Here is a 13,379-nt window from a genome sequence, read left to right as displayed (position 1 = left end):
TCAGCTCTGTGGGAAGGTCCTTGTCATCAATCTTCCCTGGTTGAGGAGTTTCTCAGCACAGGGACCCCAGGTCCAAAGGATGCACTATTCTCCTGGCTCTTGTTTCTTGGTTTGAGGTCCCCATGTTGCTCTGCTTGCTTCTCTCTTTTGTATCTCAAAAGAGATTGGATTAAGACAAAACCTAATCTTGTAGATTGAGTCCTTCCTCATTAACATAACTGCCTCTAATCCTGCCTCATTGACATCATAGAGATAGGATTTACAACACGTAGGAAAATCACATCAGATGGCAAAATGGTGGACAATCACACAATACTGGGAATCATGGACTAGCCAAGTTGACACACATTTTTGGGGGACACAATTTAGTCCATGACAAGCATCATAACAACATGTGAGCCTTCACTGGAAGATGAATGGTGGCTGTACTTGAGGTGCATTAGCTAGGAACTGAAAAGGAGTCTCCTGCACGGAAGGTGGGGATTCTACCACTGACCAAATTATAAGGGGGGAAATGGATAAAAAATGCATGCAAGGAGGTTAGGGTTGTTAAAGCAAGAGGTGATGATAGCTTGGACTGAAGGTGTGGTGGTAGAAATGGAGATTAGTGTAGAAATTCATTACATTTTGGAGGTAACAATCTAAAGAATTTTGTGATAATTAGGATTGACAAATAGGATACAGGCGATGAGGAAGAGCTAGATGTCAAGGGTGATTCCAGGTTTGTTAGTTTTTTGTTTGATTTTTTTTCTTTTTTACAACCAGGAGGACTGTGGTACCATTCACTGAAATAGTGAATAATAGAAGAAGACTAGGGAGAGGTGACCATGAATTTGGTTTTAGAATTGTCATGCTTGAGAGACTTTATGATATGGAAGTAGAGATAGCAAATCAAAAGCTGGAAATCAAAGATCTGGGTCAGAGATACACATTTGAGAATCACTGCAGGTAGATGGGGACTTGAGCCTTGGGCATGGAAAAGATGGCCTAGGAGCAGAATAAAGAGGAGAAGAAAGAAGGGCTAGAGTTGAGCTTTGAAGAAGGCTCCAATAATTGCTAATTGATTAAATAAATGAATGCACAGGTGGAGAAAAAATGTTCTTAAAATAGTCCTGGGGGGGGTTGTTTATTACTTATTTCTGTGATAAAGTATTTTCTGGGCCAGAAAGTATTTGCCCTATCTAAAAGCCTTCAAATTTAATTTAATTTCTTTCAAAAATACAGTAAAACTTGCAAAAACTGGAACCTGTTTAAGGTGAAAATCTGTCAGAGAAGGAAAACTCAAATACACCACACAGACAAAATTTATCTATGGTCAAATCTGGCCTGTTGGCCACCATGCTGTGACCTCTGCTTTAGGGAAAATAAAGGGGATACTGGGCATAGAATCCCCAGGTGGTACAAACAGATAACATGCTCAGATGCTAACCAAAAGGTTGGAGGTTCGAGTCCACCCAGAGGATCCCCAGAAGAAAGGCCTGGTGATCTTCTTCTGAAAAATCAGCCACTGAAACCCTCTGGAGCATGGTTCTACTCTGACACACATGGGATCACCATGAGTAGGAATCGACTCAACAGCAACTTTTTTTTTTTGATTCCTGGGCATAGAGAATGTTCGGAAGAATCATCACGTAAGTGACAGTAAAGCAACACTACCACTCAGATTGGAAAAATGTTACTTAGGATGGGGGCAAGAAGGAGAGATGGACAGGAAGCAGAGTGCCCAGAGGCCTGTGATTCCCAGAGAGAAAAATTCTGGGGCCTTCTTTTTGAGTTATTGTCCTGGGGAGTTGGGAAGACCCTTTGGCAGGTTGGAGGACCAAACAGCAGATATGTATGTACTCTACATGTTTGTGTACCTTTCCAAAGCAGCAGCAAAATCTAAGAGAACAAATGGTTGTGTAGGGGACATGAAGAGATGAATAAGGGATATCTAGAGACGGCCTTGAACAGAAGAATGGACAATGATCTCCCAGCACCTTAGCAATTGGCAAGGATGTGAGGGAAAATGCTTCTTCTTCCATCCACTGTTGCTCATATGAAATATGGGTATAAATTTGGTATTACCTATAAATGTAAATTATGCACATGTTTTAATGAAGCAATTCTACATAAAAATCCAATGCCCCAGTGATAGAGTATCACCAGTTTTCAATTCCACAATGTATTTAAGCATTGCTGCTGGCTGCCTTGGAGATTTTGTGAGGTACCTGCCATTATTTACTAAACCCCCTTGTGCTGCAACTGGCTAGAATGGACTCTGTTGCTTATGACTGTGAATTCTGAACCAAGAACCACGGAACTTTAAAGCTGATAAAACACTTAGAGCTCATTCCCTCCAATATCTTTCAGTACTATGAACCCATTCCTTTATTTTCCCACTTGAATGATTTTTACTAGAAAATGAAATTATACTTAATTTGTTTTCCCTATTTATAAATAAAACACATAAAACTTCTAATTATTCTGAACTAACAGAATTCTAGACAAAACCAAAAAATTTGATATTATATTTACTCTCTACAAATATAATATGAATAAAATGTAGGAATTTCATCAACCCTCTAAAAATATTAAACATACCCACAGATTATCCATTATTAATTTATTGGTTCTAGTTTGAAAGACTCTGGTATATCCTTCTCCTTATTTCAAGCATACCTTAGCAAGCAAGGCTAAGATCACACAGCTAAATGAAGGCTGATCTTGTATGAGAACAAGCCTTTAGGTAATAGAACACTTTACCAGGCACCCATGAAAGTCATGTCTCCTCTCTGAGGAACCCCCATATGATTTCATCCAAAGATTTAATGAGTGCTTACTATGTGCCTGGCGCTGATTCTGGCACTGGGGCTCTGCCACTGAATAAGACACATAGGTCCTACTTTCTTGCTGGTGCAAAAAGATAGATAGCCAATGAGAAAAGAGGGATGAAGATAATTTTAGGTGGTAATGAGTATTGTATTTAATAATAATAATAAACCCATAAGAGTAGAGGGAGTTTGGATGGTGAAGTTGTTAATTTACAACAGTAGTCAAGGAAGGCCTCACTGAGAAGGTAACCTTTGAATTGAGCCTGAAAGCCTTGAAGTGTAAAGAATTAGTGGCAGACTTCTCTGAACAGAGAGAATAGCAAGTGCAAAGTCCCTAAGGCTGAAGCAAACTGTACATTTGGAGGAATAGCAAGAAGATGGTGGAAGGGGAGATAGTGGAAGATGAGGACAGAGAAGGGGCCATGGCCCAGACAGTAAAGGACCTTGTCTAGGAAGGCAAGGATTTTGGATTCTTTTTTCTAGACTCAGTAGAAAAATAGTAACACCTTTTAAGCAAGGGAATACCATGATCTAATTTACTTTTTTAAAAGATCTGCCTGGCCTCTACCTAGGTGCGACAGAAGCAATTTGGTTTATCTTGTACATTGCTTAATCTTTTTTTTGTTTGATTATTTTAGGTTCATGTATAGACCTCACTGGAAAGACTAGAGAGAATGAGTTGGAGGCTAAGTTCATTCACCTCCTACAATACCTGTAGTAATGAAGACTAATACATGTTTGGGGGACAATAACAAGATGAACAACTCACTTTAAGAACGTGCGGATTTACAATTACTAAATTATACATACAAATGCCGTGTTTTAACCACAGTCACACTATAATAGATTTGAAGTATTTGCTCTTCTATCACAAGCCTTAGTGCAGTAACTTTTCTTTATATCAATTTCTACATATATGCACATATATACACGTGCATATATATGCGTACATATATATATATTTAATGACAGTTACATATTAATATTACCCAGCATAATAGCTGGCAATGGTTCTAAAGAAGCTGAAATAATCTGTCAATTAAAGAATATGTATTTCAAGACTACTTAACTATAGAAACCACAATGACTCAAAATGGGCTTGTTAAAGTGGAACCGGAAAATCAATTCCTGACAGCTCTTCTTGGGCCAATGAGAGTGTAAAAGATGGCTTTAGCATTGCTCTGGACTATTCTGCCCAAATAGATTCAAGGCTCGGTTATAAGAAAGTACAACTGTGAGATAATATTCTCTGTTATTTCTTCTGCATCAAGTTGTCTGGCACTTAAGTTTCCAGCCACAGCAAGAATTTAAAAGCAAACTACAGAGTGGCCAAATACAACATGAGAACAGAGAAACTGAATCTACAGGTTGGCTGGCCTCTGTCTAATAAAGAAGTATGAAATCAAAACCGAACCAGTTGCCATTTACCATATTTTCACACAGATAACACAAGCATTCTACATTCGTTTGCCAGCCACACTCTCCCCCTACGGGGTATTTTCATAAGTGCTGCCATGCCATTTTTTTTTACATGTTGTTGTAAAAAAGATAGCATAGCACAGCTATGAAAATATGTCTCAGGAGGAGGGCACAACTTGCCAACAAACATAGAAGGTGTGCATTATTTACATAAAAATATGGTAGTCAGTTCTGACTCATGGCAGACCCATATACTACAGAATAGAACTGTGCTCCATAGGGTTTTCAAGTAGCTGATGTCTTAGGCTGGGTTCTCTAAAGAAGCAAACCCATTAAAGCATATAAATATATACACGGGGAAAGATTTATACCAAGGAAATGGCTCATGCGGTTCCCAAGTCCGTGGATCAGGATAGAGGCATCTCCTGATTCACGTAGCCACAGGGGCTGGCAAACCCAAGACTGGCAGGTCAGAGAGTAGGTTTCCTGCTCACAGGCTGAGAAGGTCGGTGAATCCCAATATTGGTAGGCAAGACCGCAAGTAAGCTGCTAGCTCAAGTCCCATGAACCGGAGGTCAGAAGAATAGGAGCCAGTTGCAGGATCCAGCGCTAGCAAAAAGCCCCCAAGCCTTGCCAGAATGTCTACTTACAGTCGATGCAGGCCACACACCCAAGGAAACTGCCTTTCAACTGATTGGCTACTCACAGCAGATCCCATCATGGGGGTGACCACATATCAAATAAAAACATGGAAGTGATCACAACATTATACAACTGCCAAAACACTGAGAATCATGGTCCAGCCAAGTTAACACACAATCTTAACCATCACAGCTGATTTTTCAGAAGCAGATCTCCAGGCCTTTCTTCCAAGGAAACTCTGGGTAGATTCAAACCGCCAACCTCTCTATTGGAACCACCAATCTCTCTGTTAGTAGTCAAGCACTTAATTGTTTGTGCCACCCAGCGATTCCCTAGAGAAGCATAAGAAATTGAAATTAAAAGGACAGATAGACATTTTCATTCTATCATAAGCTGTTGACCTAGGCCTGAAGCTATGACTACTAGTATCAGATAGGATTGAATTGCAGAAACCATGCTTGATGGTTTTGCAGAAAGAAATTTACAATATTTCACACATCTGAGAGCACTGATTACAGGGCACATTATGAATTTGCATACTACTAAGAAAGATAAAAGTCTCTGGGTAGTGCAAATGGTTAATGTGCTTGGCTGCTAACCGAAAGGTTGGAGGTTCAAGTCTAACCAGAGGCACTTTTGAAGAAACGCCTGGTGAGCTACTTCTGAAAAATCAGCCATTGAAAACCCTATGGAAAAATCAGCCATGAAAACTCATAGTTCTATTCTGACATACATGGGGTCACCATGAGTCAGAACTGAATTGACTTGATAGCAACTGGTTCGGTTGTTTTTAATAAGGAATTTACAGTATACATTTTTTTTCCAAATACAGTATACTTTCAAATACAAATACTTTCAAGTGTAGAATGTACGCTTTATTAAGATCAGTAATAATACTAGTGCTTGAGAGGTGTTGAGCTAGTGCTCCACCCATTAGCTCAGTCAATCCTTTCTACAACCCTGTCAAAAAGATAGTGGCATTTCTTCTGTTCGCACGTGGGGAAACCGAGGCTCAGAATGGTTAATCTGTTTGAGTTCACAAAGATTATTAGCTACAGAAATCAGGATAAACCTGACCTACTCTATCCTTTCTCAATTCTCATCATTAAATTACAGCAACATTTGCCAGAAGTTATTTTTCCTTCATTACCATGAAGCAGCATCAAAATGAGATCACCTGACATGACCCACACTACATAAAGCAATATTTTGAAAATAGGTCTTTTATTAAACTGCCAAAGTCCACAGTATTTTTCAGTAGACCTAACCAGGCTTATCTGACAAAACGATTTGCATCTCAAAAGGTGTAGAATTGCATACAAACAAGTTCAAAGCTTGAGTGAATCTTTCTAATTAATTCCCTAGAAGCAAAGAAGTCTTTGTTCTCCTCTTTGCACAACAACTTCAAACTTCTTGATGGCCTAGGTCATGTGAAAACCACATGACTTGATGGTTTTGTCCCCAGATAGAGCGAAAGGCCACAGAAGAGCGCACCTAAGGGTTATCAGCACGGTACAGAATGCATTCAAACCATTTGCTCATTCTCTTGTGATTCACAAAATTAATACCCAGATTTCTCTCATGGGGAGGCTGGCTGTAAAGGTTTCCAGCATTCTATGGGATAGCATTGTTGTTGCTGTACGCCCTTGAGTCCATTTCAACTCATAAAAACCAAACCTGTTGCCATTGAGTCGATTCTGACTCACAGAGAATCTATAGGACAGGGTAGAACTGTCCTATAGGGTTTCCAAGGCAGCAGTCTTTATGGAAGCAGATCATCACATCTTTCTCCCATGGAGTGGCTGGTGGGTTCTAACTGCCTACCTTTCAGTTAGCAGCCAAGTGTTTAACCACTGTGCAATCCAAGGCTGCTTAAACCAAACCCAGTGTTGTCGAGTTGACTCATAGGGATCCCATAGGACAGAGTAGAACTGCCCCATAGGGTTTCCAAGGCTGTAAATCTTTACAGAAGCACACTGCCAGATTTTTCTCCCGAGGATCAGTTGGTGGGTTCCAACTGCCGACCTTTTGGTTAGCAGCTGAGTGCTTAACCATTGTGCTACTCTGATTCAGACTCATAAAAATTTCTTAGTGACCTTAAATGAGGTAGAATTGCCACCCATAGTGTTTCTTAGGCTATAATCTTTATGGGAACAGATCCCATGGAGCCGCCAGTGGGTTTGAACCACCGATATTTTGCTTAGCAGCCAAGCACTTAACCACTGCATCACCAGGGCACTAGGATAGCATTAGGGTCTTCATTATTTTGGTATTTCCTCCATTCTGCCCTCATGCCCTAGTTATGCTGCCAAGGTCTATCTATATACATGTCCCCTATATCTTGGTGCTTAGTATAGAAATGGGAGCAGTGCTGGTTCAGTGGTAGAATTCATGCCTTCCATGTGGGCGGTCCCTTGCCTTCCATTTGGGAGACATATTTAGAGACAGAGGGAGAGAGAAGAAGGAAGGGACAGGGAGGGAGGGAGGGATGGAGAGAGAGAGAGAGAACAGGAGAAAGCAAGCGGGAGAGAGCACTCTAGAATCTACCAGTGGCTCTGTGGGAGCAAAGACCTAGTGATCTGCTCCTGTAAAGATTACAGTCTAGGAAACTCTATGGGGCAGTTCTACTCTGCTGTCACGTTGGGTCACTATGAGTCGATTGGCCCCTAACAACTATATTTTTCAGGGAAAAGGATATCAATAAATCACATGACAGAATTTAATCAGTTATATAGAGTTCTCCACTTATTTTTAAATTAACTGATCTCTTTAGGGACTCTTAGCACATTAAAAAGCGAATAAATTGCATATCCATTTTTATCACTTTGCTAGGATCAAGAAGAACCATTTTGCTACATGACCAACCAGCTGTCAAACAAAAATGTAGGCAGAGACACCATTCACTCAACCAACCTCTTGATCCTTATCCCATGATGTCAAGGGCAAACATTTTGTAGATATATTCAGGCATTCCTGAGCCCTTCCCCTGACAGCCTATCCTGATCCCTGTTTTCATCCAAATTGTCCTGACACTAACTGGTTGAGGTTTCTTCATTCAATAAATATTTATCAGGCACTTACTATGTATCAGGAGCCCTGGTGTTGCAGGGATTAAGAGCTCAGGCTGCTAAACAAAAGGTCAGCAGTTCAAATCCACCAGCCACTCCTTGGAAACCCTATGGGGAAGTTCTATTCTGTCCTCTAGGGTCAACTATGAGTCAGAATCTGTGACAGTTGGTTTGTACTATGTATCAGGGGGCACTGGTGGGTCAGTGGTAGAATTCTCACCTTCCTTGTGGGAGACCCAGGTTCGATTCCTGGGCAATGCACCTCAAACATAGCTACCACCCATCTGTCATTGGAGTTTTGTGTCTTGCTATGATGCTTAGCAGAGCTTCCAGACTAAGACAGACAGGAAAAACGGCCTGATGATCTACTTCCAAAAGCACCTTCAGTTTCATGCTTTCTCCTATTTCATCCCCCTTCTCAGCTTGTTGGGTCTCCATTTTGTTTTGGCAATGTTGCTGGGAAAACACTTTAATTGGTGTCCATATTCCTAACAAAAGTAGTTTGCGGATCACAAAGGTAGAATTAAATCCTAAGGAAATTATTTTTCAATTGATTGAAATGTTGAATAAGAAAATATTTGGTAGTGTTTTTCAATAGATTTGCAAGAGTTTATAAAGTATTAAACAAAAAACAGCACGTTGCCCATCAATAGATACACCTTGTTACCATTTTGTTTAAAAAACTGTGCTTATGTAAGTATAGAAATATTCCATCTGCAAGTATACACACCAAAGAGTTAACAGAGGGTTGGAAGGAATACAGAGAGATAATTACTTCTTTCGCACAAGTATTTATTGCTTAAATTTGTTGGATAGCTATATATTGTTTTTGTAAACTAAAAAAATACAGTGCAGATTTATTTAAGATTTTATTTGACCTGCTCTCAAATTATCTGGTTTGTTCCTTTTTGTTTGTTTCTTAATTTTATATGTAAATCTTTTTTTTGAGGATATGAAAGTAAAGGTACTCTTGGAATGTGTGTTGCTGAATATCATTGAAAAAAGAAGAGTTAAATCCACAATAGAAGACAGTGCTTAAAAGGCAAACGTTCCTGAAAGAGGTGACATATAGATTGAAATTTATATCAAGGTGTATGCATACACAAATATAATAATTTTTATGTTTCAGAAATTTATTACTTCATTACATGTCTTTATCAGAATTATCCTGAATACTCTTATTCATTTATTTTTCTGTATAAACTTTGGAACCAGCTTCTCTGGTTATTCCAAAAAATACCCATTAGTATTTTTATTAAAATTGTGTTAAGTTTACAAATTACTTAAAGAATTGACATCTTGATGATGTTGAGTGTCATTATCAAAGAACATAGCATTCCTTTCCATTTATTAGTTTTCTTTTGGGTCCCTCAAGAGTGTTTTAAAGATTCTGTTATGTAATTCCTGCATATTCCTTTTTAAATTTATTCTCATGTAGTCTATCTTTTTGTTGGTATTGGTATTGGCACGTGGTAAGTAGACTGACAGAATACAATAAAAATTGCAGAAATAGGGAGGTCAGCACAATTGGACTAAACCAAAAGCAAAGAAGTTTCCTGAATAAACTGAATGCTTCGAAGGCCAGCATAGCAGGGGCAGGGGGTCTGGGGACCATGGTTTCAGGGGACATCTAAGTCAATTGGCATAATAAAATCTATTAAGAAAACATTCTGCATCCCACTTTGAAGAGTGGCGTCTGGGGTCTTAAACGCTAGCAAGCAGCCATCTAAGATGCATCAATTGGTATCAACCCACCTGGATCAAAGGAGAAGAAAGAACACCAAGGACACAAGGTGATTACGAGCACAAGAGACAGAAAGGGCCACATGAACCAGAGACTACATCATCCTGAGACCAGAAGAGCTAGATGGTGCCTGGCTACAACCAGTGACTGCCCTGACAGGGACCACAACAGAGAACCCCTGAGGGAGCAGGAGAGCAGTGGGATGCAGACCCCAAATTCTCATAAAAAGACCAGACTTAATGGCCTGACTGAGACTGGAAGGACCCCAGTGGTCATGGCCCCCAGACCTTCTGATGGCCCAGGACAGGAACCATTCCCGAAGCCAACTCTTCAGACATGGATTGGACTGGACAATGGGTTGGAGAGGGATGCTGGTGAGGAGTGAGCTTCTTGGATCAGGTGGACACTTGAGGCTATGTTGGCACCTCCTGCCTGGAGGGGAGATGAGAGGGTAGAGGGGGTTAGAAGCTGGCAAAATGGACATGAAAAGAGAGAGTGGAGGGAGAGAATGGGCTGTCTCATTAGGGGGAGAGTAATTGGGAGTGTCTAGCAAGGTGTATATGGGTTTTTGTGTGAGAGACTGACTTGATTTGTAAACTTTCACTTAAAGCACAATAAAATTTTTTTTTTAAAAAAATTGCAGAAATAGAGAAAATACATAGAAAAAATTTTGGCATTTCAGCTCAATGGGAAAGATATGGTTTATTTTTAAAATGCTGTTTTTGGGGTTTTTTTGGTTGGAACAACTGGATGCCATCTTTAAATTTAAGAAAAAAAGTTCAGTTAATTTATCACAAATCCAGCAGGATAGATTCCAAAGAGATCAAATAAATAAATGTACTAGGAATTAATTAATTGATAATTAATAATAGTTATTTATAATTAAAAAAAATTAGGCTACATATTTTTTAAAATAAAATTTTAACTAGAAAAGAACCACGGAAAAAGAAAAGACAAATAGGAAAAATACTTACAACTCATATCACAAAGAATTAACGTAATCAATGTAGTAAAGTGCTTCCTCAAATCGGTAAGACAAAGATCAGTAACTTAATGAAAATTACCAAGGAATATCAACAGATAGTTCAGAGTAAAGGAAATAAAAATAAAATTTATATAAATAAAAAGATATTCAGCCCTACTTATGATAAGAGAAATACAAATTAAACCTACATCAATATATATACATTTATATATATATATATATATATATTTTACCCTTCCTTGAAACTTTACCCTTTTGTACAGAGCTTTAAATCAGTTCAAACCGGTTCAGTCATGGCTGATGAAGCGAAACTGGGACAGACCCAAATTTTTATAATTTGGGTGATCCAGAATGATAACCAAAATGGGAAAAATTACAGGTCAAAGCCCTGGAATGGGAGACTCTGAAGAGGCATAGTAAGCTCTTTTAGGAGCCTGATATATGAGACTGGATTATTGCCAGGACTGAGGAGAGCAGCACACATTCAAAGTGGCTCAGTCGGCCACCATCTTTGAGCAGGGCAACCACTACTTCTGACTCTGCACAAAATTTGATGGGCAAGAGATTTGGTTGCTATGCAATGTGTATGCTGCCCTTATTTTCTAAGAAGAAGATTAAGTTTCTAGCAGGGCTTTGACCCATAATTTTTCCCATTCTGGTTATGGCTCCGGTCCACTCAAATTTTAAAAATTCAGGTCTGTTCCAGTGTCACTTCCTCAGTAATGATTGAACTGGGAAGAATTGGTTTGAAGGCTTGCTTTTGTATAAAGCTTTTATAACAAACTGTGATAGCAAGATTGTGGGAAAATCAGGTACTCTAATAGTGTTGTTAGGAATTAAAATTGTTAAAACTTCTACATAAGTCCATTTGTCAATATCTGTCAGAATTACAAATGAATATACCATTTGGCCCAACAATTCCACTTCTAAGAATTTGTCTTACAGACATGTGTGAATGCATAAAAAATTATTATTGCAGAATATTTATAAGAGTAAAATATTGGAAACAACCCAAATGTCTTTCAGTAGGGACAGTTTAAATTAATTAAGGCGCAACAAATGAAATGCATTGCAACTGTTAACTCCCCCTCCCAAAAAAATATTACATGCATCAATATGCATTTGTATTGAAAAGAAATACACATTCATACATATGCACACAATGTCTTTGATAGGATAGATGAGACACTGATAATACTTGTTACCTCCACTCAGGGAGAGAAAATGAATGGCAGAGAAACAGACTTGGGAGAAAGACTTTTCACAGACTTTCTTGAAAGTGGGTTTGAGAGGAGGCAGAAGATCTGAAAATATCTGCACACATTCCAAAGGCATAACCAAGTTTATGTGTAACCCCCTGACAATAATCTACCTCTTTCTCTTCTACTCTGGAGAGCATGTCAGAAGCTACATCTAAAGAAGAGTAACATTAAAAAAAGAGAGTAACATTACTATGCGGATAACCTTGAATGACTTCCATTTTAAGATATAGGTATAAATATACATAGATATAGAAATAGAGACAGATATATTATAGATGTAGCTACTGTAGATATAGTTATGGAAGAAAAAAAAAACTCTGTGATTTAGCTAGTATTGATAATAAATTACCTGTGGCACAATTAATTACAAAATACATTGTTGTTTTTAGTTGTTGTTGAGTCATTTTTCTGACTCATGATGACCCCATGTGTGCACAATAGAACTGCTCCACAGGATTTTCAAGGCTGTGACCTTTCAGAAGCAGATTACCAGGATTTACTTCTGAGATTCCTCTGGGTAGGTCTAAACTGTCACCTTTTAGGTTAGGAGTCCAGTGCTTAACCATTTGCACCACCCAGGGAGGACTTACAAAACATTAAGGTGTCTAAACACCATTTTTTTTAAAAAAACAAAACTAGACTCCTGCTACTCAAAATGTGGTCCATGGATCAGCAGCATTGGACCTTGTAGACATGCAGACTCTCAGGTCCCACTCCAGAGCTGCTGAATCAGAATCAGCATTTTAACAAGATCCCGAGATGATTCATAAGCACATTAAAGTTTGAGAAGGATTGGCCTAGATATATGTTGAGTTCCTTCCAACTCAGAGATTTTAGGCATCCAGGTAAAAATTGACAGAACCAGATATGACATCAGCACATGCAGCAAAGTCTAACCCCCATCCCTGCTTCCTATGCCTCCAAAATTTCAGATGACCTTTCATCCTACAAGCATAGCCATGCTGCCCAAGGAGATAAGCTATTTTTTAGAGTCAGTCATTACTAAGCCTTAGCTTGCTGACAGATTGTTTCCACACAAAATTACAACTCATAACTCAGGCATCGGCTCTAACTTGCAAGATTCCAGGCATTAGTTATCACAGTTTGGAGTTTGTACTTTCATTTTCATCCTCATCCTCATCCCGTGACTTTGGGTACGTACATAGAGATCTGTTGGGAAATGAAACCATTAAAAATAAACTGGTACTATAATTAGGAAGAGAACCCTGATGGTGCAGTGGTTAAGCACTCAGCTACTAACCAAAAGGTCAGTGAGCCCACCAGCCACTCTGCAGAAGAAAGATGGGGCAGTCTGCTTCCCTAAAGATTTACAGCCTTGGAAACCCCCATGAGGCAGTTCTACTCTGTCGTACAGTGTTGCTCTGAGTTGGAATCAACTGGATGGCAATGGGTTTGGTTTTGATTTTTATAATTAGGAAAAACAAG

This window comes from Loxodonta africana, chromosome X (genome assembly GCF_030014295.1).
Source record: "Loxodonta africana isolate mLoxAfr1 chromosome X, mLoxAfr1.hap2, whole genome shotgun sequence".
Classification (NCBI taxonomy): Eukaryota; Metazoa; Chordata; class Mammalia; order Proboscidea; family Elephantidae; genus Loxodonta; species Loxodonta africana.
The sequence above is the reverse complement of the archived record's forward strand: the minus strand, read 5'-3'. Positions refer to the sequence as shown.